A 27,155-nucleotide genomic window follows, 5' to 3' on the forward strand; every position below is an offset into this window, starting at 1 on the left:
ATCAGGAGGCTGGTGGTGGCACCTGGAGGTGGCTTGGGTGGAGGCCTTCAAGGGTACCTGGGACTGTTCTACATTCATCTGGCCGAGTTTGGTCCAGAGGGTTGTGAGGTCCATACAAGCCTAGATAGCAAAACTCCCAGGAACTAAACCTTTTCCTAAATTCCTGTAGTACCTAAAGCCAGGGATTCTCCACCATCCCAAAGGACAATAGAAGAAATTAGAACTTAGAAAAATGACTGATTGAGCTTCCTGCCAACCCTGTTGGTGGTGATAAACCAGACTGAATTTGTTTGGAGAGAATATGTGGTACTCGGGCATCAGGTGGACATCATGCCTGGGATGCCTGGCCGGCTTCATCAGTAGAGTCTACGAGTCTCAGTTTCAGGGTCATGAGTTCGAGTGCCATGTTGGGAGTAGCACTAATTTTTTAAAAAAAGGGTGCTAAGGTGGACTCCATGCCTGTTACTGAAATAACACGATTCTTACATGTGTGACTTAGAATGCCTGATTATCTGCTTAGGATAAATTCCTAGAAATGAAATTACTTAAAAAAAAAAAAAAGTTCAAACAGTTTGAAGTTTTTTGTATGTATTGTGTCTTATTTACAAGTTTCTTTTTTTTTTAAAGATTTTTATTTATTCATTCATAGAGAGACACACACACACACACAGAGGGGCAGAGACACAGGCAGAGGGAGAAGCAGGCTCCATGCAGGGAGCCCGACGTGGGACCGATCCCAGGCCTCCAGGATCACACCCCAGGCTGCAGGCGGTGCTAAACTGCTGCGTCACAGGGACAAATTTCTGTATTTTTGAAGGCCACTGATTCTATTTATCCCACACAAAAGATTGTTAAGGAAAGGAGAAAAGGCAAAATTAGCCAAGCTAATTGATCATTATGTATAATTGACCTTTAGGTATAAATTTCCATTTATAATCTACCCCATCCCAGAAGATTCCAATTACTGGACTACATTATTGGTAAGCCCAGGAGATAAGCATTAAGTATTTAAGCAAACAGCACAACTCTCCACAAGAGAAAGTGACGTATACTCTACGGTTATGCAGGCTGTCAAGAAATATTTAAAAGACCGGAAACAGATAGTAGAGTAAATAGAAATAAACCTGAACTGGCCCCAAAACATGCTTAAAAGCTCAGTATCTTCTCAATGGTCTTAGTACAAAACCCAACAACTTGGCAGACACTCTAGTTGCATGACCTTGGGCAAATTACTTAACTTCTCTGGGCCTCACCTTCTTCCATAAGCAATGGGTAATCAGGACTGGCTTCATGGAGGTGGCGGGAGAATTAGAGTTAATACATATGATGTACTTAAGAAAAGCCCCCGCACATCATGAGCATGCAGCATGCCACCCGAGGAGGGCCCGCACCCCCACCCCCGCCCCAGATGCTCCAGGGTCATCTCTCACTGTCGGCTCCAGCTACACTGAAATATTTGCCGTGCTCTGACTTTCCCACACCGTCATTTTTCCTGCCTTTGCTCATGCTGCTTTTCTACCTCTACTTTTCCTAGCAGATTCTCCTATCATCCTTCCAGATGTAGCTCCTGGGTTATCCCTCCTCCTGCAAAACCCCTGCGGCTTGAGCGGGGCACCCCTCTGATGTTCAGTGAGAGGATTTAGCAGAGTGTATTTTAACTGCCTGTTGCCCTACTGTACCCTGTCCCCAGGGGAGCCCCCTGAGCCCAGGGGATGCACTGCATTTTTTATCCTGTCTCCAGGGCCCAGTCCAGTATGGCCCATCGTAGAGACTCAATAATCCTTGGCTAGATGACTGCATTTGTCAAGGGTCATGGCGGGGAGAGTGGGAGCATTTTACATTTGTAAAGTGTTTTTAAACATTTCCACAGATGTCTCATTTGAGTCACATGGAACAAACAAGCAGAGATAATTTCCACTGCTAGTGATGTGGAAACTGAGGCCCAGAGTGCCAGAACTAGAGCCTGGCCCCTCTCATCCCACCTGGCGGCATGTCATGGGTATGACACAGCTCTGTCTCCCTAGAGCTCTCTCTAGAAGGCACCACATGGGGCTCTGCCCAAGGACCGACCTTTCCGAGGAGGGGTCACAAGTTTGAAAGGGCAACATAAATCCTGGAGACACAAGAGCCGCCCGGAAATACGGATTGGGCCCATGGAGGAAAGGAACACAGAAGGCCATGGTTTGGGGAGGTGCTTTGGGAAGGGGAAGGGATGAGCTGGGTGATGGGCCCTGTCTCTGGGCTAGAGGTGTGGACCAGGGAGCACTTTTACCCTTCGGCAGAGGGCTCTGGGCCCCAGAACCATGCAGGCCCTCTTTCCTCCTTAGGCCGCAGGACACAGCACACCTGCCTCTGTAAGTCTGGCCCATGCCCACGTGGAGGTGGTTCAGGGTTCATGCACCAAATGGGAAGGGCCACATGCCCTCTGTTCTCTGACACACAGTGAATTTTGCATTCAGAGGCTGGAATGGAGACCCCACCTGTCTCTGGGGGGGGGGGGGACAGGTTCTCTCTCTGTTCTCTGTCTCTGCTAAACCATCATAAGGCTGTTGAGAAGATCGCTAGAGCCCCGACGGACCCCCCTGGACCTCTCCTGCATTTGCATCTGAGAAGGAGGAATGTCCTTCCTCTTCAGAATCTCATCCCCCAGGGGCACCTGGGTGGTTTAGTGGTTGAGCATCTGCCTTTGGCTCAAGTCATAATCCCGGGATTTGGGGTCCTGGGATGGAGTCCCATGTCAGGCTCCCCATGGGGAGCCTGCTTCTCCCTCTGCCTGTGTCTCTCCCTCTCTCTTTGTGTCTCTCATGGATAAATAAATAAAATATTTTTTTAAAAAAATCCCATTCCCAGTTACCGAGAGTGCATAGGGCTGTGACAGGCAGTGTGTGATCTCATGACCATCCTCGGAGCCTCCTAGTTAAATGAGATTTGATTAGAAGTGGCGTGACGTTGGGCCGAATTGTTGTGTCATGCTGTCCCTGGTTTTCAATCTCTCTTGGGTGCAAGCAAGGAGGGTGATCATTCTAGATGGAAGACTCTTCCAGACTTTTGAGTCACCCTGCCATAGGTTACCTCACTTGTTTCTTACAACGCCGAAGTTGAAACATACGAAATTTGAAAACACAGAGAGTTGTCCAGATGGTGAACAAGCAGATTAGAAACTCAGGGCATGACTGCAGATTTGGGGTTCTTCCTCACCCCTCTGAGGATATTCCAACCAGGACCCAACGTAACTCCCAATCCGAGGCTGGCCTTCCAGGACGATTAGTGGAAGCCTGAGTTGGCATGCCTCAGAGGTAAAAGACTTCTGAAATCAAATTCTGAAGTTGAGCAGTTTGGAAAGAAAAGGAATGAACTTTTATACCAGGTTCCAAAGAGTCAGAGTCAAAAAAAAAAAAAAGAAAACAACAACAACAACAAAAAACCAAAGAGTCAGAATCCCCTTTCAATTTTCCTATCATGAACATTAACTCTTTTGGCAGAGGAACTGGAAATGCTCATGAATTATAGTCTTGGAGAAGATGTCCTGCATTTACAATGATGGCCTATTATGACAAGGCCAGGCGATAGCAGGAAGGCAGCAAGATACTGGGTAAAATGCACAGAACATGGAGTGAGAACACACTGGCTCTCGACCCAGCTTTGCCGTGGACTGGCTGTGTGACCTTGACAAGCTGTATATTCTCTCTGGGCCCTAGTTTCTTAATTTTTACAAGGTAGAAAATAACCAGCTTGTGATATTTTAAGAGGTCACAATAGCATGTTCCCCTGACACTTAGAACAATGGCTCGTAAGTAGGTGCTCAATAAAATCTGCTTAACAGATAAAATGCATTTGAGATAATATATGTCGCACCCCACGTAAAGCCTGGCACATGGTGGAAACAAGCTCTCAGCTAGCAGAACTCGCGGAAGCCCTGGAGGCTAGTGGTTCCCTAAACTAATCCAGCAGTGTCATAAAAATAAATGTGTATGAAAGAGATGATTTGTTTGATTATTGTGAAACCAATCCCAATTTTCATTCTGGCCATTTAAAAGACAAGAGGGAAGAACGTGTCTTTTAGATTGTCTTTAAACACAGTTAAGAATGGGGACTTTACCCCAGTCTTCCTCATGCTTCCTGGCTGACGAGTACAGGCTAGCTGGAATCTTTGGTGGGTTTGTGAAGTTCAGGCCACTGGTTCACCAAAATTGCACCATATTTGCGAATCTTGTGTAAGTTCACAATGGGGCATTGTCTTCCCTGCTCCGGGGCATGAAGGGTTGTCTGGAAAAGGTTAGTTGTTGCCATTAGGGAACCTGGTGTAGCCAAGACTACAGTTAATGTGAAGCAGAAATAAACCATGGGCTCTTGACATGTTTGCCAAGTGATTTACAACTGTGTTTACTTAAAAAGTAAGCATAAGACATAATCTTGTATAATATTATGTCTGGGGAAGTTTTGTGACTCTGCTATAAAATTCGAGTAATTGCTTCACATCTACCTAATAGGATCTTAGACCAATTTTTAGTTTTATCCAAGTGCATTTCAGTATACTAAATAAATCTTGATATTCTGATCTTTTACTTATACCTCATTTATCAAATTCTTTTTTTTCCTTGTCATATCTGAAACTAGTTTTGATTAAGAGAAACAGCATTAGCCTTAGAGGCTCTAATTGCAAAGTGCTGTTGGAAATTTTCCAGTGAGGTTGGGGGGGGAGGGTGGGGAACTGATGACACGGGGCAGCCATTGTGGTTTGTTTTTTTTTTGTTTGTTTTTTGTTTTTTTTTTTTGATATTTCACAGTGCTTTGAGAGGTAGGGAATGTGTAGCTTGGAAACAGTGAGTCAAATAATCATAGACCTAATGAAATCATCTGGTCTAGTTTCCAGGCTTTAGGCAACCGAATGTCTAAATCTTCTAAGACACAAGAGTATTTCTCAATGTGAAGATCTCCAAGGATAGAGGCATTGCTCTCTGCCTCAGTGGGCTTTTAATCAGAGAGTTAAAAACATTTTTCCTATGTCCAACTGAAACTTCATTTCCCAAACAATAAATGGAAAATAATGGATCAGTCTTCTAAATAGATTGATAGACCTGACACCCATTTCTAATCACTGTTTTCCCTTCTTGTCTCCACCATAAAAGTTGGGAAAGTTAATTACTCATTTCTCCAGGTTTCTTTGTATGTAGAAGTGATGATGTGAAAATGCAGGCTAATGTTCAATGGATGCATATCTGCTGGAGGTGGTGATGGAGCAAGGTTCTGGACAAGCTTTTGTTTTCCTTTTTTCCTCTTACATGCATATATGGTGCCTGGAGTTACAGTTGCCATCTTGGAGCCATGAGGGAAAGGCCAAGAGAATCACACAGACACTAGCCCTGCAGTTTTGAGCTGTTGAACCACTGCCAGCAACCACCAACCTTCAGACTTCTGGTAAGATAAATCCACCCCTGTTTGAAATGCAAATCAAAACTATGATGAGATACCACCTCAACTCAGGAAACAACAGATGTTGGTGAGGATGTGAAGAAATGGGAACCCTCTTACACTGTTAGTGGGAATGCAAGCTGGAACAGCCACTCTGGAGAACAGTATGGCAGCTCCTCAGAAAGCTAAAAATAGAACTACCCTATGATCCAGCAATTGCACTAATTTACCCAAAGGATACAAAAATACACACGTGAAGGACTACATGCACTCTTATGTTTATAGCAGCATTATCAACAATAGCCAAACTAGGGAAAGAGCCCAATGCCCATCAACTGATGAATGGATAAAGAAGACGTGGTGTGTGTATGTGTATACACATACACAATGGAATGTTACTCAGCCATCAAAAAGAATGAAATCTTATTATTTGTAATGATGTTGGTGGAGCAAGAGTATATTATGCTAAGTGAACTAAGTCAGACAAAGACAAATACTATATGATTTCACTCCTATGTGGACTATAAGAAACAATATGGATAACATTCAGGAGTGGGGAAAATGAGAGAGAGAGAGAGAGAGAGAGAGAGAGAGAGAGAGAGAGAGATCCTAAGAGACTCTTAACAATTGAGAACATATTAAGGGTTGATGGAGGGCGGTGGGTAGGGGATTATGGGTGATGGGTATTAAGGAGGGCACCTGTTACGATGAGCACTGGGTGTTATATGTAAATGATGAACCACTGAACTCTACTTCTGAAACCAACACTGAACTGTATGTCAACTATTTCTTTAAATAAAAGAAAAAGAGAAAAAAAGGATAAAAGATAAACCCAACCCTGTTCCTTTAAGCCACTTTTGTTGGGCTTTCCATTTTTCTCAGTTGACTTCAGTGCCTTCTGAAATGCATCATCTAAAAGACTTCATATGGCTGAAGAGACACAAATCCATTCCACTTCTCAAGACAGGCTCTGTTCTCCCACTGAATTTTTGCGAGTGCCTCCCTTCCCCAATCAAATCAGAGTGATGAATCTTTGGTTCCTTGGTTGCTTTTCTCTCTTGATCCTAGGTTTACTTCCCTCTGCGCTCCTCATCCTTAAATCTGCATCTTTAAAGGCACATCCTTGTAGATAGTCTTTCCCATGGACTGAGCCCTATATAATTCCCCAGCAAGACACTTAACATTGCTGTTGCCTATACTTTCCTGTGTAGGCTCAACTGTAGTAACACTACCTCTGTAAATGCATTTATACTTGTGAAACCACACATCCTGGTGTGTGTGTGTGTGTGTGTGTGTGTGTGTGTGTGTGTGGTGGTGGTGGTGTTGGTGGTGGTGGTAAGACAATAATAAAATTAGTTTCTTTTAGTTCAATATTAGTTTGAAGAGTAAAGTCACTGCATCTTCCCATTTTAACTTCTTCACAGAGCAGATTTCCCAGCCATGGTACAGCTCATTTGTTCTTCCAAGTCCCTCTGCTGGAAACACAAAGAACAGGCAAGAGAAAGACACTGAATGGGACGAACAAGCTATGTGAAGTAGCCATGTTACTTAGAAGATAATAGCATATCTCCTTCTATCATGCCAGGAACCATGGAGCTTCTAAAAATAAGAAGTAGCTTATTTTTAAAAAATATTTGTATTTATTTATTCATGAGAGACACAGAGAGAGGCAGAGACATAGTCAGAGGGAGAAGCAGGCTCCCTGCGAGGGATGTGAGACTCAATCCCAAGACCCCAGGATCACAACCTGAGCCAAAGGCAGATGTTCAGCCACTGATCTACCCAGGTGTCCAAGAAGTAGCTTCTATAAAGCAGTGGTTCTAACTCAAGAAGTTTCTTTACAATTGCAGCTCCATTCATGCAAAATATATGACTCAATTTCTCTTTAAGACATTAAAAAAATAAAGAAAAATTATCCCTAGGAATCAAATAGTTATGAAATAAAATAAGATGGTTGTGGATGATATTTAAGCTTCCTTCTGGCTTAAATTTATTATTATAATGAACTTTTCAAACTTTTGCTTGATAAAACACCTCTCCCCAAATGATCAAGTGATATTTTAGGGAACCAAGCAAAATCTATTTCCTTCTCTTCCTGAAGAGGTCAACCCCAAAGCCATTAGATGAGGTAGAGGAAAGTAGATGTTAACGGGGCAGGGGGAGGGGGTGGGGAGGAAGAATGGGAAATCAGAACCCAAGGAGGTTGAGGGGGGCATCCCCAAAAAGAAAGAGCTCAGCATGGAGGGTCGGAGGCCCTAGTGAAGAACACTGATCAAATAAACTAATATATTAAGAGTAATGGAAAACATTTATATTAATCTGCTTGAGCTGCCATAACAGAGTACTATAGACCTCATGGCTAAAACAGCAGAACTCTATTTTCTCACACTTCTGGAGGTTGTAGTTCTGAGGTTAGGGTGCCAGTATGGTTGGGGTCTCTTTGTAGCTCACATACAACTGCTTTTTTGCTTTGTCCTCACATAGCAGACAGCTCTGCTATCTCTTACTCTTCTTTTAAGGGCACTAAATCCATCATGAAGGTACCATCATCATGATCTTATCTAAATCTAATTACTTCCCGAAGGTCCTGATCTCTGAATGCCCTCAAATTGGGGGTTAGGGCTTCAACATATTAATTTGATGTGGGGGGAATGGAGGAAGGGGACACAATTCAGTCCCTAATACCATGTTTCTCACTACCAGAGAAGGGAGGTACAAGTTACAAATACTAGAGAAAATTAGGATACACCTGTGGGAGTGAAGTGCAAAAATTGGTACAAACCCATGGCTCTCTCCCGTGTGTGTGTGTGTGTGTGTGTGTGTGTGTGTGTATAATTTTTTAAATTTGAGAGAGAAAGCATGTGCACATGAGCAGTGGGGAACAGAGAGAGAGAGGAAGAAGCAGACTCCCCACTGAGCAGTGAATCTGACTCCAGGCTCCACTGCAGGACCCTGAGATCATGACCAGATGCTTAACTGAGTGAGTTACACAGGCGCCCTCAGTATTGTCTATATAGGCAGATACAGAAATAAAGATGTAAACATATCTGTGGACATGTGTATTTACATATATATTTCCTAGCTCTGTCCACTGATGGTGCCTGGAATCAGCACTGCCAGTAGAAAGGAGTATCCTTATTGTCCAGATCTTGACCTCTCTGCTAAATGGAACCAGAGCTCCTTGAAGAAATGGCTAATTCCAGGGCTGGGGCAAGTGAAATACAATTTTTCTGTGTCAGAAACTAAAGAAATGGTCAAAGAATGATCTAGTGATGTAAAAAGCACAAAAGCTAACTTGAATGGGTTCGTACTCATCAAATGTAGGATGATTTGAACCTTAATTTTAAAAGATTCAACCCATCAAATAAAATAGCAAACTATGAATCCTTACATATCATTAAATAAAAACTTGATGACGAATGGAATATTTACATGGTTTCAAAATATCACCTACAAAATCCTTATTCATCAGAAAGGAGAAAAAAGAGTAACTTGGCAGGTGAAGAAGCCTGGTGAACACTATGTTAAGCAGTTGAACTGAATAGCGCTTGTAAGGGGGCAAAATGAAATCCTGCACCACCTAACAGGATGCAGAGAGAACAGAGCACCACTTCTGTTGTTCCTGCCAAAGATACATAACCTGAATCCAATCATGGGAGAGTAACCGATAAATCCAAATTGAGGTGTGGCCTATACTATAACTGTCCTGTACGCTTCAAAAGTATGTCAGTCTTATGAAAACCAAAGATTGAGGAACTATTTCTGACAGAAGAAATGTGATTCTGGACTGGATCCTTGTGCTATAAAGTTGAGATGTTATTAAAACAATTGGAGGGGCGCCTGCCTGGCTCAGTAGGTGGAACGTGCCACTCTTGATCTTAGGGTCGTGAGTTCGAGCCCCATGTTGTGGGTACAGATTATTAAAAACAACAGCAACAACTGGAGAATCTTGTATAGACCCTAAAGATCAGAGGGTAGCAGTGTATCGATGTTAATTTTCTGACTTTGATGGTTATATTGTGGTCCTATAGGAGAATGTCCACAATCTAGGAAAAATTCACACTGAAGTATTTGGGGTGACGGGGTGTTGGGCCAGCACTTACTCTCAAATGGTACAGAAAAGAACTTTTGTGCTGCAGCTACAATTTTTCTGTAAATCTGTGATTATTTTGAAATTAGAAAAAAAATTAAAATAAGGTTTTTAGGCATCTACAACCAACCTATTACCTCTTAAAAGCAAGATCAGTTATGTTTCCATTATCAAAAAGCTGACACTATGAACCCCTAGAATGTACAGCACCAAGAGTGAACCCTATTTAAACTATGGATTTGGGGTGATTACGATGTGCTGATGTAGGTTCATCAGCTGTGACAAATGAACCACTCTGGTGGAGGATGTTGATACTGGGAGAGATCATGCATGTGTAGGGGCAGGCAGGATACAGGAAATCTCTGTACTTTCTTCTCAATTTTGCTATAAAGATAAAACTGCTCCAAAAAATAAAGTCTTGGGATGCCTGGGTGGCTCGTTGGTTAAGCATCTGTCTTCAGCTCAGGTCATGATTTCGGGGTTCTGGGATTCAGCTCCATGTCGGGCTCCCTGCTCATCAGGAAGTCTGCTTCTTCCTCTCCCTCTGCTACTTCCCCTGCTTATGCACTCTCTTTCTCTCAAATAAGATATTTTTTTAAAAATAAAAAATAAAGTCTTTAATTAAAAAAAAGCAGACAGCAACCTATTTGTTGTAGAGTTTGCACCAATACAAACTTAGCCTTATTACAAGACATGAGTATTTACTTAACCTACCTGACAGGTGCTTACTAGACACCTATTTAATGCAAAGCTAAATGTTTTTTTTTTTAAATAGCCAGTCCAGGGTGTACCCTGCCTGCAAGGAACTTACACACTAGTTACAAATGCATGCTCCTGACCATAATTCCATCCTGTGTGATTCTAGTGAATAAAACATTGATTAAAACCTTTCCCTCAAACTACACACATGTTCACAACTAACTGCAGAAAGGAAAGGAAATGGAGCTAAGAGTCCAGAGCTGACTTAAGAACACAAAAGAAAGCAGCCACCTTCATGGCCAATTGTAGATTCTCAGAACTGGACTCTCAAGGCGGGCACCTGTAGATGGAGGGAGCTCATGTCCTTATAATACCACATAGGTGTGCATGTATACTTGACAAAAATCTCTCTGGTGACGTTTTTCTTTTATCTTCACTGTGGAATTGATGAGACATACATTGAAATTAGACTTGCCAAATAAGGAACTATTTATTTTTTGAAGCAATGGATGGTTCTTAAAAGTCCAATTGCCAGGCGGGTGATGACACTTCAAAGAGGAACACGGTGCTTCTTCAAATAGCCTCTTGTTCCTTAGACGGCTTGCTTTGAAGTGCATGTCCACTCATTCACTGCTTTGGTTTCCACTTGTAAAAGCCAAGTCCAGATGCTAGCATATCCCCAATCAAAATTCTCCCAAAGCCCCCTAATTTATATGTCTTCCTTCACCAAAAGAATGGATTAGGAACAGAAATGAAATTCTTACTGATATTAAAACAACATGCACAAAACAGAAAAACCTAAGGTTTTCCGCTTACATACACAGGGAAGAATTATTTTTTATTTTTGAGTTTCGACCTCAGATAAACTTGCACCATATCGTTAAGGTTGTACAACCAGATCCTGGGTGATGACCCTTCATGTGATCAGCTAAAGGAAAGCTTTCTTTTATTTTGGTAAAACCACTCATTTTCTGTGTTTATTTCACTATCTTTGTCAGTGGTCATGGGTTCTTTACCCTTACCTGTCTGCTTAACAGACGTCTTGAACAGTTTCTTGCCTTCCAGACATCAAGTAAGCATTGAGATCCACAAATTAACAAGATGGTCATGGTTCCTGCTCCCCTTCCTCCTTCCACCCCCCTCACCCCCACTGAGCTTCACTTTGTCCTGTGAATAACCTGATGCTGGACCGTAGGGCCACATGCAAATACAGGAGAACTGGGTACGTTGATTGATCCACAGATAGGGGTATGAGCCAAACAAAGGACTACGTGAAATCATGGAAACCTTACTGGAGATCACTGATGGTGGAGGACTCATCAACACTTACCTGGGTTGGGCTGCAACCACTTCTTCTAGAAATACAGGGAGTAGACAACTTTTTTGTTGTTTTGTTTAATCTTCATAATACATGGAAGTCTTGTGTGGATTTCATACAGAATGATAACTCTGTTAGTCAGTTATCTGGTTTGCTTTTTCCAGAAGTTGGGATACATTTGCCTCCTGTCCACATTTTCCCACCAGATTTCTTTTTTCTTTTCTTTTCTTCTTTTCTCTTTCCTTTCCTTTTTTTGTTTTTGTTTTCGTTTTTTTTTTTTTTTTTTTCAAAAAAAACACCTGAGTGGCTCAGTGGTCGAGCGTCTGCCTCTGGCTCAGGTTGTGATCCTGGGGTCCTGAGATCGAGTCCCATATCAGGTTCCCACAGGAAGCATACTTCTCCCTCTGTCTATGTCTCTGCCTCTCTCTATGTCTCTCATGAATAAATAAATAAAATCTTTAAAAAATAAAAATAAATAAAAAAATAAAAAGACTATTTTTTAGCTAATCTCCACACCCAACATGGGGCTCAAACTCACAATCCCGAGGTTAAGAGTTGCATGCATGCTCCATGACCCAGCCAGCCAGGCGCCCCGCCCATCAGGTTCTTTAACACTGACATCCATCATACCCTTGATTCAGAAATTGGGTGAGCCTGAGATGAGTGACCATTGGAAAAAAGGGAAGCTAATTACCTGCTCTGTGGGGGCTTAGGATTTATGTGCATGTGTATAAAATAATACAATCAGGAGGGAAAAATCTAGATAAGCATTCTGGGAGGCAGTACAAGGAAAGAACATGGCCTCTGGCACCACACTGGCCACTTTTATGTGATCTTGGGCAGGTTACTCGAATTCTGTGGTTCTTGGCTCATCTGCAGAATAGTATCTATCAGCCGGTGCTCTTGTGAGAATTCTGATGAGATTGTTTATGTGATGTGCTGTAGGCTTGTATGTGATACACAGCCCTTGGGATGACTCCTGTGCAGCAGTCCTGCCTGGGTGTATGTGTTCTAATAAATTCCGGTCTCTCACATGTGGACACACTGAAGGACAGTGAACCAGTTGTTGCATTAGTTAGGCTAGGCTGGGTTACACTGCCATAAGAAGCAACTCCCTAAAGCTCAATGCTTTTCGAAGAATCTCAAAAGGTTTTGTTTTACTTTGTTTTATTTTACTTAAGTAGAGGCCACTGCAGGTCTGTGTGACGCTTGAAGGAAACTATTCTCCTTCAGACAGCTGGGCAAGCTATCTCCTTATGGAAGTAGCTCCCGTGATGCTGAGGTTGAAGAACTGTGTAACTGAGCACTGGTGATCAGATGCCTTGGCTCAGATCTGAAGCCATTGACACTCACTTTTCACTGGTAAAAACAACACATGTGGTCATACCTAAACTCAAGGAGCTAAAGAAATGCAATCCGCTGTGGTCCCCAAAAGAGAACCGTAAATACTGGTGAGCAGCACTGAGGGCCACCAGCCTACCACAGCGAGTGATGAGGGCAGCGCCAGGGCAAGGTCAGGGCATGCTTGTGTGCATTCTCAAAGTTACTAGAAAAGTTATTTGAATTCTAAACTTTGCAAACTACTTTAAAAAATGTTCTGGAGCCATTCCAGTCATTTCTGAAAATGATACTGTTTTAAAATAACAGGGCTGTTTTCCTTGTATTGTTATTAGCATGCTTTCCATTCGCTGTTTTTTTAGCTTTTCTGCACTTTTGTGACTCCGAGAAGTGGCAATAAATAGCACCAAGCACACAGTAAGAGCTTACAACTCATCTGCTGATTAACATCATCATAAAGAAACCACACTTGCAAAGGCAATGAATTGATATATTATGTTTCATGTTCAAAGTCACAAGGCAGTGAGGGGCTAGACCAAGACTTCCATGCTTACTGCCATCAGCCACAAGCACACATTTATTACTTCCTTGAGAAAAGTTGGCCCCAGAACAGTTATTCATGTTTGTTGGCAGTTTCCAAAGGTGATTACCGCTTTTAGCCTTGGACTATAGTCACGCACAGAAGGTTAGGAGCAATCGTGGTGCAAAACAATGTCAGACACAACCAAAGAAAAGATCCTGACTGCAGGTGACCTACCAGTGCCTCCCATAGAGAGAGAGAACACGAGACTACAACTCATCTTTCAAGACTCAGCTCCAATGTCACCTCCACCGTAAAATCATTGCCAATCCCCAGTCGGAATTGGTAATTTCCATAGCTTTTTACACTTCTAGTGCTAGCTAGGCAAATTCATATTAATATCATTTCCAAAACAACTGGATTTGGATCTCCCTGAAGACATGGATCTGGAATTATTCAGATCTTACTGCCCTATTGCCCCAGCCCGTAATTGAGAGACGCCTCAGACAAAGGGAGAACATACGTCTTTGCTGAATTCAACAGAAGCCCTGCCATTCACTTTGAAAAACCAAGCTGTAGTCCTCGCTCTACCCCTTGCTGTGTTTTAAAATTACAAACCAACATCTATATGCAAAGAAGGAAGATGGGGACAGTCTGTGTTTGTATTCTCAGTCCAATATGCACACCATGCCAAAGAGAGAATTTGATTCCATTTTAAAGCTGGGGTCTCAGGTCCAATTTAATTTGATCCCCAAATGACCAAGCTGATTAATTGTCAGCTCTGGCCTTTCTTCGAAGGCAACCTTAATCCCTCGTAATTTGCCATGAAATTAGTGGGAGTTGGCTGTTTGAAGCATGAATAGCGCGGGTCTTGTGCAAACCTCCTCAGGCCTTATTCCAGGAAGGTGGGGACTGGGCTGGCGCCCCGAAGAGGAGCAGGTGTAATGAGGATTAGGTCACGTGGTGGAAAGGGGGCTGCGGTGGGCAGGCAGCTGGTGAAATCCCAGGTGTGTGTGAGTTGGCAGGGGTACAAAGAGAGGAGGGCTGCAAACAGCTCAAAGTCCCTGGGCTGTGCAGCTGCCTGTTTGGCACTTGCTTCGGACCCACCTGTAGTGTTGACGGGCACATCCCACTCCTGGGAGCGGGGGAGGGGGGCGGGGAACATGAAAGGTCTCCCGGGAGTGCAGCACCCCACCCATCCCAGGCAGAAGGCTGCAGGAAGCTCGCCTGCCTAAGGGCCCCTGGGTAGAGCATCTCCCTCACAGGCTGCTGTAATCTCCCACTGCCTAAGACAGGGCAGGCCTGCCTTTTCTTTCTCAAAAGGTGGCCTTTGGAGGACCAAGATAAAGCTCTTTATTTTCTTTCCAATCCAGGGCCCAGCCCCATGTTCACCTAAAGAGTAAGTCAACAGGCAGAGATACTCAGGGATGAAAACCGGCTCAAGGCCAAGAGGCAAAAAATAAACGATGATCCTTTCTCCTGGGCTGCGGGGAGCTCTGTAAACAAACTCATCATAACAAGCCTTTCTTAATCTCGGTCCCACTGCTAAACATTGCTGGGGGTTCTGCAGGGTGAAATACATTCTCAGCGAGGAGGTTAGTGTTTCAGATTCAGTTACTGTGAATTAAGGAACTTCTCTGGATCTCTGAGGATGACAGGGACGTGCTGACTACAGATCCCAGCTGTTTCACTCCAGGGAAAGAGCACCCTGTCTCCAGGACATGGGCTTGTGAAGAGTGGGGATCTCTGCTCTGCGTACTGAGGCCAGCCTCTGGACCAGTTACGGAGCAGGTTAAGCCCATCTGGAAGTGCACGTGGCAAAACCTGTGGATCTGCCTGCACCCGACAGCAATCCTTCCCCCCACACCCCACTTTTCTTATCAACAGAATCCCAGCTTAGGTGCAAGGCTCCCACGGTCATATGCACAGCGACCGCATGCCCATGTGTAGCAAGACTGCTGTGTTTGGGCATGGCTGCGTGACATTGCTGTCAAGGAGATGGAAGCAGAAGATGGAAAGAGGTTTGTTTTCTCTGTAGGGGCTCCACCCATTCTGAATTCATCCCTTTTTCCTACCTGGAATGCAGATGTGGCATCCGGCAGAGATGAAAACCACATGCTAGAGGTGTCAGGGCAGGGAGGGAGAAGGAGCCAGGGTCCTCAGCGGCGGTCTGTGCCATAGTACCAGCCCTGGCTGCTTGCCCTGGGCTTCCTCTTACAAAGGCTAACCCTGTGGCTCCCGAACTCCAGGGGGCATCTAAATCACCTGGAGGACTCACTAAAGCACAGGTTTCTAGGATCTTCCACCAGAGGATCTGATTCAGAAGGTCTGGAGTGAGGGCCCCAAATAGATTGCCAGGTGATGCTGACTGCACTGGCTGGAGGCTGGGCTTGAGAACCACATGGAGAACTGAGCTGCCCTCTGTGAAAGCTTCTGGGTTCATAGAGTCATAGCAGAAGACAGTCTCAGCTGATACACTGACCTCTAATCCCTGGGTAGCTACAGCAGCTCACCTGATCCTTCACCTCCAGAGAAGGGCTGAAAGCTCATTTAACTACAAGGCATAAAAACCAATGAGGCTTCCAATCTATTTGGATTCTGATCAAAAAGGAATCATCAATTCAAAGAAAAGAATCTCTGCTTTCAACTTGGAATGCAGCATTGGAGCTGAATGGAGGAGATATTCTGGAGCAGGAGAGGTTTTCTTGGAACCTCTGAAATCACCCTTACTTTTTTATATTCACAGGTGGATTTTCACTGGCATTATTTCTCGAGGCCATTACCTGAAAGCAGGAGGAAGACATTAGCTAGGGGACTCAGGGCAAACTTTTTTTTTTTTTTTTAACTTCTCTGAACTTCAGTCATCTTATCTGTAAAACTGGAATAATATTCATCACACAGGCTCATTGTCAGGCATTAAGTGATGTTGGGAATTAGAGGCAAACTGAGAATCCATCAATGGGAGGATGGACAGGTAAGATGTGTGGGTGAAAATCACAGAATACAACGTGGCAGTCAGGCGCAACAGAATAGGAGCACCCTTGGTGACACAAATGGAGCTTACAAACACAGCTCTTAGTGATAAAAGACACCGACTGGAATGATTTTGTGAATTAAAGAATTAAAAATAGACACACACCAAATAATACCCATTATGCCTCATAGATTGGTTGGCTGTGAGGAGAGGGAATGGAATAGTTTATGGATATAAGGTTTGTTGAAAAAATATTTGAGTGTTGATCAGTTGGGCAAAATTCAAAGCATCTGACAATAAACAAATTTTATTGAAAAAGTGAAAAAAATGGAGCTCTCATACACTCTTGATAGGAATGTAAGTTAGTATGAGCCTATGGAACACCCTATTAGCCAATCTCCATATGAATTTCCCATTCTTCCACAGAGTCACATCCTGACTCCAACATGTTACATGGCCGCTCAGATTACTCTTCATTTCCTGACTCCTTTGAAGCTAGGCATGGCCACGTAAGTTCTAGCCAACGGTATATGATTGGAAATGTCATGTGAAATTTCTGGGGAGTGTCCTCATGTGACATGCTCTCCATAAATAGTGACAAAGGAGGCTGGTGAGAGAGATAGAAATGATCTGTGATGTCTAAAGCCTGCCCCTTCACTGACCTAGCCATAGATGAGGCAGGAAGTGATCCAAAATATTTATGCTGTCCTTGAAGGAAGGACAAAACAGCCCTGGAATACACAAAGTGTCATAATGGTATGTAACATAGTACTGACAGCTCTCCACTCTAAGAGGATGACACTGGTTAGAAGGCATCAGCCATAAAGAAATTTAAAGTGGAGAGATCTGAAGCTTTAGCACAGTGGTAAAAGAAGTTTCTAGAGTTACTTTCCAAACCTCTGCTTCTGCCTGCAGACATGTTAATAAACACAGTGCCCCCTGTTTGTTCACTATTCATACTATGCACAAATAAATATCTTAAGAGTTTGTTTTTGATGATCTGGCCACCCCTTGGAGAAAAAGATTACGAATTTGACTTGTTGATATTTCTTTTTTTCTGGAAAAAGAAGATAATATGGTTCTTAGCTGCTTATTTCAATAAGTTTGTCCACCACTAACAGCCATAGCCCCACATCTGTTCTTAATAAAAATCTATAATCAGCAATACCCATTGCCTTTCAAAACTTATTTTCTTCATCCCCAAACTATGCACAGACCTGGCCAAAGCTTATTTCTGTTGTCACCAAGACATAATGGCATTGCATTTACTCCAGGATAAATAAATCAGCAGTGATTCCAAGTAGAACCAGTGTCAGCCACTTAGGCCATTGAAAGTCCGAGCTCTAATTACAAATTGACATTTTCACTTATTAGAATGCTAGAGCATGCAGGGTTTTTTGTTTTGTTTTGTTTTTAAGTTTAAGGCATTCAAACTTTTGTGATACTTTGTTTCAGGTCACAAGGCTAAAAGACATTTGATAAAAACAGTTCACATTTTCTGGAAAAACAGATTCTCAAAGCAGCAACTTTAAAACACCCTTTCCACAGGCACATTTGAGCCTGAGACACAGCAGAGCAGGCCACCATCTAGCACAGAGCTTTGATGGGAGCTGGCCTGTGGCCTGCAGGTCGCTAGCTAGGAGATTAAGAAGCTGTCTGCAGACCCACCTCGGCAGACAGTCTGGTTGCCAGCCGGGTGTTTAGAAGCAGCCTTTAGAAAAGCATAGTCAGTATATGATTCTGGGTGAACATTTAGTGCCACTTCTCCCGGCAGTGACAAATCCTACATATTTTCTTCTTCCTCTGAGAAACAGTTGATTCTCATTGTTTTTCTCAGCTTTGATCCTTTTTATAAGAGAAGCCCATGTGGGGAGCTTCAGCAAACTTCTGATTGTCCCAGAGCTACAGCAAAGTAGGGTGACACAGGCATCTTTCAGCTACAGCCAAATCATTAAAAGAGGCAGAAATCAAAAGCATATTCCTTTTGAAGGATTGCATTATTATTTTCAGATCCATATTTTTTCAAACCCAAGGCCCATGGGGTATCATAAACTGACCAAGGCTTCGTGTGGGTAAGGAGAGGGTGGGCTAAATTCACAGGAAGGATCTGGAAAGGGCATAATCTTGGGTCTTAAAAGTAAAGGAAGACGCCATGGGAAGATGACTTTAGGGTGATATTTTTTTCTCTAACCAGGAAACTCTTCATTGTAATGTGCGAGAATACTAATTTTTGAGTTTAGGGCAAGAGGACCTAAATCCCATCAGGGCTCTGGCGGTTTGTACTTAATTCAACAAGCTTATGTATAAAGAAGGAAAGAAGTGGGTTTGTGCAGAGACATCTGCAGATTTGCCCAGGAACCCTGAGAGAATTGGCAATGTGCTCCCATTGCCTCCTGGTCCACTGTGAGGGAACTGAAGAGTCACAGAGAGGGACACTCTGCATACCATGAGGATGAGTTGCATGGCATCCTGTTGTAGGTCAGAGACTGGATACTTCTGGCCCATTGGTGACAACTCCAGATGCCCAGTCCCTAGCACCTGGTTGCACAGAGACATCTGTGTCGTGCGTATGCATACAGGAGCTGAAGGGGTGTTATTTTGTGTGAGCACTAGAAGAAGAGGAAGATGGGGAGCAAGGATAGGGTGCAAGTTCTCTACTGCCCCATTAGCCTGAGGGTTTGTCCATAAATTGTGTACAATTTATGGATAGTACAGACCCAAGCTGCTTTAGAGCAGCTGTGGTTACCAAGTCTTGAGCAGAAACCAAGCTGCTTGCCATCCTCCCCTCAATCCTCCAGAGCCCACAGAGAAGCCCTGGTGCTGAGTAGAGAAGATTTTCAAGTGGTTCAGGTGGCAGGCATGTGGCAGGCATGTGGCAGCCTTTCTCAAGAGGGCACTGGTAGCAGAGATGTGGGCAGGTGCCTTGGCAAAGTGGGCATGGGAGAATGTGAAAGAAAGAAATTGAGGGAGATACGTAGAGGTCCTGCAAGTATAGGGGGTAGAAGCTGAGAGTGCCTATGATTACAATTTCAATGTAAATACAATCTCATTTGTAAGTACAATGTAAATACAATCTCACCCACAGGAGGGTGAGGCTGGAGAGCATCAGCTTATCAGTTTATGCGTGCAAAGAGCCAGGGAATACCTATTACATCCTCCCCCCACCAAGTCAATGACCAAGGAAAAGAGGATCCATCAGACATTAGGCTTTCAGGAGCACAGCCAGAGTCTGTGCAGCGTCTCTGAGCATCTATAGAGGTATCATGTGGCCCTAGGGAGAGGATGAGCTGGGTGTTCTTGGCTGAGGACAGTCAGGAATGGCAGTAAATGGCCCTGAGCTGTTCTTCATTTAAGCAATCATTTATTCGACAAATGTTCACGGAGCATCTAATATATACCATGCATTATTCTAGGTGCTAGGGATAGGGGAATGAACACCACGAATGAAAGATCCTGCCATGTGGCTTATGTTTTTAAAAGCAGACAGATGACAAGATACCTTTTCAAACTACACAGTACATCATATAGTAATGAGTTGTAAGGATAAGAATGAAGCAGAGAAGGATGATGGGAAGAACATAGAAAATTATTATTTTAATTTTAGTTCCAGTATACTTAACAGTGCTCTATTAGTTCATTCTGTATAGTGACTCAACAATTCTCTATATTACTCAGTGGTCATCATGATGAGTGTACTTTTTCTTTAAAGACTTGAGAGAGAGAGAGAGAGAGAGAGAGAAAGTGTTCATGTGTGAGTGGGGGGAGGGGCAAGGGAGAGAGAATCTGAAGCAGACATCCCCCTGAAAGCAGAGCCCAACTTGGAGCTCTATCCCATGACCTTGAGATCATGACCTGAGCCAAAATCAAGATGCTCAACTGACTGAGCCACCCAGGCACCCCCAGCCACTCAAATTTTTAATATTATTATTAATCTTGACTAATTGATGTCAGACTGAAAAATGATAGCTGGCATCCATGAAGGCTATGACAAGAATAAGTAGTAAGGCACTGGACGCAGGAGCATACCTGCCAGGTTAAAGGGACAGTGAAGAGGCCACTGAGGCTGGAATGGAATAAGAAAGAGGGAGAAAGAGGTTTAAGATGGGGCAGAGCCAGATCACACAGACCTGAGGCCATTTTAATCACTACGCATTTTACCAAGATGTGAAACTTTGGGAAAGTATGGAGCAGGAGAGGGAATGATTTAATATGAAGATTTTCTTACTGGGGGGAGAGAATTTGTACTTTATACAAGAGAACTACTCTCTCCATTGGAATATTTCCAAGGAGAGGCTCGTTAGGAAGAAGTCATGGTACAGAAAAATCTTTGGAGTTTGGAAACTTGAATTTTGAGAGCATCTGAGCATTTATCCTTTTCCCTCAGTAGAAACCCATCTAAAAGTGAAGTTCCCCAAAGATAGAGCAGTTTTCAAATTGTGTTATATATGGAGGTCTGAACATGGAGAGGAATCAAGTTGATCTAGTCAACAAAAGCCCAAGGAGAAGTAGTGGGAAGTTAGAAGTCACCAAGTTACTCAGGAGCTCTGCCCTTTGACCCCCAAAGGTGAGCTGTGTAGGGCATCCCAAAAGAGGATTCAGGCAATCATTCTTGTCAAGTATTTGATCAATGGCCAAAGGCCTACAGCTGGCATCTGAGAAAGCAATGGCAAGAATAAGCAATGAGGCACTTGAGCAAGCACAGACCTGGCTCAACTGTGAAGCTGCAACCAGTTGCATATTTCCTTGAAAGGTGGAGTCATAGCTCTGGACCTACTCCTTTTTTTCCATTTTTTTATTGTCATAAAATACACAATACATAATATTTGCCAACTTCACTGGGCTTAAGTATACAGCTTAGGGGACGCCTAGGTGGCTCAGTGGTTGAGCATCTGCCTTCCACTCAGGGTGTGATCTTGGGGTCCTGGGAACAAGTTCCACATCAGGCTCCCCACAGGAAGCCTGCTTCTCCCTCTGCCTATGCCTCTGACTCTCTCTGTGTGTTTCATGAATAAATAAATAAAATCTTAAAAAAATTTACACAGCTCAGTGGTATTAAATATAGTCATAGGGTACAACTATCACCACCATCCATCTCCAAAATTCTTTTCCTCTTGTAACACTACAACTATACCCATTAGATAAGAGTTCCCCAACTCTCCTCTACCCAAGCCCCTAGAAGGCACCATTCTACTTTATTTCTGTATCTATTCTCCAACACCCTTTGAGGTCAGGGAACACCTCTTATAAAGCAACTGGTTCGTTCTCCAGGGTTCTAAGGTAGAGTTCTACAGGGCCCACACCCTGACCTAAGGGTTGCTGGTTCCACTGCAATGGGAGAACAGGTAAGAGTAGGTCTAAGGGGGGGGGGGGCACCTCCCATTTTCTCACTTTGCTTTTTCTCCATGGAGACTAGTCATAGCTTGCAAACTGCAAAGGGCCCTCTGTTGAGACCTTGAACTCTTGTCTCAAAACAGGAGCCCACTACAATATGGGATATTTCCATTTTTTAAATTCCTTTTTACTTAGAAGAGCAAACAGTTTGGGGAAAGCGTGTGACTGGAGCAAAGGCAAAGAAGATTGGACTGTTAGAAGTTAACTAGTGTCTACTATGAAGCAAGATGAAACTTGCCTTTATGGAAGGAAGAGTTGGAGGTTAAAAGGTCCTGTTCGCCTACAGGTTGAGATTTGCACACAGAATTTCCAGTGTTGGATTGCAGCAGGGATAACTGCAAAGAAGTTGGAGCTCATCTCAGGCAAATATCCCAGGTGAAGGGGGGACTTGACAACTGAGATTTCACTTAATAAGTGACAAAAATTATGTGGGTAATAATTTGACATTTTTAGCATTAAACTCTTTATTGGAATTGAATGCGTAAATTAATACTCTCAGGAAATCTGCTTGGAAGAAAACAGAATGGGGATCATGAACCCTATTAACTCACATGTCCCAAACCTCTACTGGCAGATTCATGAGGGAATGAGGAGGATGCGCTGAGTATGTGGAAACTTCATAATGCTCACAAGCATGTGTTTTATAAAGTTGTGTAGCAGAGTCCTCCACTGATTTTATAACTGAGATTTATGTCTCGAACAAAAGAAGATACACAGAAATGAATGACTCTGCTGGCCTTTTCTGAAGAGGGAATGATAAGTTCTCTATAGATATTGTTTACTTTGGCCAGTTATCTGGTTTTTCTGTAAATTCTCCACACTACCTCAGGCTGGAACTCCAAATCTACTGTTCCCATCAAATCAATTTCCTTACAGAATGAAGAATGCTGTAAATACTATGCTTAAAATTCATTGTTATCTGTGAAGAACCCAACTAAACAAGAATCATTGAGATTAAGAGGGTCTACGTAGTGAAGGTGGATAGAAAGTGCAGAAAAAAAGAGATCCACACACTGATTATTTTCTAATAAAACCATTCATTCTATCAGCAAGTGGAGGGAATTAATATAAACAGACAGATTTGTTTAAACCCAATTTCACTACTGCTCTTAGGTTGCTTTAACCCTATTCTGATATCAGTTATTAAACAAATGATATTTTCACAGATATGAAACACCTGAGCTAAAGTTATCCATACCCACAGGATTATTCTGTATTTAATTTTACTGTCCAAAGGTTGAGAAAATTATATGGCTACAGAACATGTTCAAAGATTGTATTAGCTCAGAATTCCATCCAACAAAAGTGACTGTCAGGACGTGTACCAGAGTTTTCAAAACATGAAAACAGAAAACAAAAACAGTAAGCGCAAGACTTTATTTTATGCCTAGTATGTGACAGGGACTTTACATGTAGTCGATATTTCTAGCCCTTCCAACAACCTTGCAAAGTAGTAATAATATTCCCGTGTTACAGATGAGAAAACAGAAACTCCTAGAAATTATCCAAGGTTACAGAAAGTCTTGTTGATGGATAAATAAAGAGTAGAACCAAGATTTTACCTGCATCTGTCTAACTCCTAACTCCTGTGTACCTTCCACCCTTGTGGTCTGTCCAATAGTACCATTAGGTAGTTTTCCACCAGAAGTTCAAAGATGCTAGCTTTCATAAATAAAATGCCAGATCCATAGTTAGGGGACATAAGTTTATTTCAAATATATCGGTGTGCATGCTTCTCTAATCAACTTCCTTGACTGAATTCAAATTTAATGGACTTACTTTATTCTAGAAAGAAAATAAATCTTTTCTCCCCCTTTGCATTTATTATGCACCTGCCATGGCGCAGGCACTCTTCAGACACCAGAGATCTGGAGGCACATATATTTCAGTCTGTCATTATGCTTTAATGACCACAGTTGTGAGCCCTGTAGCAAGTTTTCAAACCTATTGATTTAAAAGAACCGATAATACAATTGCTAAGTCCTATCAGGTGCTTCAACTTACCTCTAGTAAACCCACATGACATTTAACCAATAATGCAGAAAAGCATTTTATACTGCATTTTTGTTTTTACATTTCTAAGAGTTACAAGTTGAAAGGTATAAAGAATGTTGGATTAGAGGCCAGCTCTGCTTGACATCCATGTTATTACTGAACTTTTCTGAGGCCCAGTTTCTTCATATATAAAAACAGGGATGGCAAGAATAGTCTTGAGGGCTGTTGCTCAGATTCTTTTGCATGATATCCAAGAACATTTATGATCTTCTTTCCAGTCCCACTCTGAAGACCCTGGGATCCAACCTCCTGGAACTATTTTCTTTCTCCAACAGACCAAATACTTTCCATACCAGCATGGCTGTTTGGTTGCATAACCAGGACAGGCCCGTACTCCCTAACCTATGAAAATCAACTCCAGTTGGAGCCTGGACCTGAATAAAGAAGCCCTCCTCTGCGCTCCCACAGCACCAAGCCCATACCTCTACCACAGTCTCACTTTTCCATGAATGACGGACTATTGTCTAAACCATGTCCTCACCTTTTCCTTCACTGTGCTCAGAGTAGTGTTTGACAGAGTGGTGCTAAAAAAATGCTAGATGAGTGAATGAATTGATTCTTAATTAGTACATGGGAGGGATTAAGGAAAAAAGTCCTCTTCCTTGGCCAGACTCCATTCAGCAATTAGTTCAGTCATCAAAAACAATCTTAAACAGTGTGTTTTTCCAGGGAGGATTTGATTCTCTACCACTTAAAAGCTCTTGCAAGACCCCAGTAAAGAAGTGATTTTGAGAGAATATAATCAGTGATCTCCAAATGTTTTGATTGTGTATTTCTATCATGAAAAAGATATTTGAAAAAAACTTAAGGGGCACCAGAGCAGCTCAGTCAGTTGAGTGACCAACTCTTGATTTCGGCTCAGGTCATGATCTTAGGAGTTGTGGGACTGGGCTTCACATAGGTCTCTGTACTCAGTGAGGAGTCTACTTGAGATTCTCTCCTTCTGACCCCAGCCCTGCTCTCACTCTCTCTCAAAATTAAATAAAAATCTTTAAAAAAATCTTTGAGGGGTGCCTGGGTGGTTCAGACAGTTAAGCGTCTGCCTTCGGCTCAGGTCATGAGCTCAGAGTCCTGAGATCAAGCCCCACGTTGGGCTCCCTGCTCAGTGGGGAGTCTGCTTCTCCCTCTCCCTCTGTTCCTCCTCCCACCTCATGCTCTCTCTCTCTCACTCTGTTCTCTCTCTCAAATAAATAAATAAATAAATAAAATCTTTTTTAAAAACCTTTGAAAGATACATGCCCGTTTTGTGTGTAAATATACACAAAATTTTAGTTAACCCCCAAAACATATACTTATGTATTTATAAATTATGTACATGAACTAATATATAAGATAAACAGAAAATATAATCTTTAATGAAGAAATGAAAATAATGTGTTAATATTTTCTTTTCGTACCCCAGTAAATGCTCTGGCACAAGAAGAGACCAATCTTGGCTGAGCAGCTATATTTTCTGGTAGAAGGAAGGAAATCATGCTTTACTTTTCCTCCACTATTCCCCAGTGTTGGCTATTTCCTTACTCAGGTTCTTCTCATACCAGACCACCAACATTCTTCAAATATTAGTGAAATAAAACAGAAGGAGGGTTTAGGGCTCTGGATTCTCAGTGTGGAAATGTCACAATTTAATCTCAGATGTTTGCTGTGAAGTTGTAGGCATAACAGTGTGAAATCTGACAGATTATTCTTGAATTCCTTGTTTGTTTTCATTATTACTGAACTCATAACACTTGTTTTATCTTTATTTTCTTCAAAACTCAAAGCATGTGTGGTCATATGGCTTAACTGGAGAAAAATATTATCAAAAGTATTTTAAGGATTATATTTTTATAGTTGCCGTTAAATAGAAAGCTCTCATATTCAGATAATCAAATACTGTAGTTTTTATCTTCATCTTAAGGAAAAAGTCAATAAATACTAAAAATTTTTTGAAAATGATCCATGCCAGAACCATTTTAATGGGTCTTATTTTTATTTTTTAAGATTTTATTTATTCATTCATGAGAGACACACAGAGAGAGGCAGAGACATAGGCAGAGGGAGAAGCAGGCTCCTGATGATGCAGGACTCCATCCTAGGACCCCAGGATCATGACCTGAGCCAAAGGCAGATGCTCAATCACTGAGCCACCCAGGCACCCCTTAATGAGTTTTAACTACACACACACACACACACACAGAGGAAAAGAGTATCAGATGGATATTCCCCAAAAAGTGAATAAGGGATATCCCAAAATGATGAGTTTAAGGTTAATTTTCTTTTCTTCCTTGTGCATTTCTGTAATTTTTCAAAGATCCTATAGTAGCCAAGTATTTTTTAAAAAAAGAATATACATACAACCAATTATAAATAATTCACATAGATTTCTATATTTTAAACTTCCAATAGAATATTTTAAAATACTTTTTGGAAGTACTAGTACCCAGAAGAAAAGTGTATTATTTCCATGTGTTGCAATTCATTTTAATTTTAGTAGAATTTTAAATGTTTTTTGGGTTTCACATAAGAAAATTGAATTTTTAATAATCAAAACAGGATGGTCCTGGCATAAAAATAGACACACAGATCAGGAATAGAATAGAGAGCCCAGAAATAAACCCACACTTTTATGGTCAATTAATCTTTGACAAAGGAGGCAAGAACGTACCATGGGGAAAAGACAGTCTCTTCAATAAATAGTGCTGGGAAAACTGGACAGCTACATGCAAAAGAATGAAACTGGATGGCTTTCTTATGTCATATATAAAAATAAACTCAAAATAGATTAAAGGCCTAAGTATGAGACCTAAAGCCATAACCCCCAAAAGCAAATTTAGGCAGTAATCTCTTGGACATTGGTCTTAGCAACATATTTGTGAATGTATTTCCTCAGGCTAGGGAAACAAAAGCAAAAATAAACTAGTGGGACTAAACCCAAATAAAAAGCTTCTGCACAGGAAAGGAAACCATCAACAAAAAGAGAAAGCAATTTATTGGATGGGAGAAGATAATTTGCAAATGACATATCTGATAAAGGGTTAGCATCCAAAATATATAAAGAACTTATAGAACTTGACACCAAACCAAAACCAAAACCAAAAACACCCAAATAACCTAATTTTAAAAGGCAGACAACTTAAATAGATATCTTTACATAGATGGCCGACAGCTACATGAAAAGAAGCTCCAGGTCACTGATCATCAGGGAAATGCAAATAAAACCACAGTGAGACATCCCCTCACACCTAATAGAATAGCCAGTATTAAAAGACAAGAAATAACAAATGTTGGCGAGGATGTGGAAAGAAAGGACCCTCGTTGTTGGTGGGAATGCAAGCTGGTATATCCAATGTGGAAAACAGTATGGATGTTTCTAAAA

Source organism: Vulpes lagopus, chromosome 10, assembly GCF_018345385.1.
Source record: "Vulpes lagopus strain Blue_001 chromosome 10, ASM1834538v1, whole genome shotgun sequence".
NCBI lineage: Eukaryota > Metazoa > Chordata > Mammalia > Carnivora > Canidae > Vulpes > Vulpes lagopus.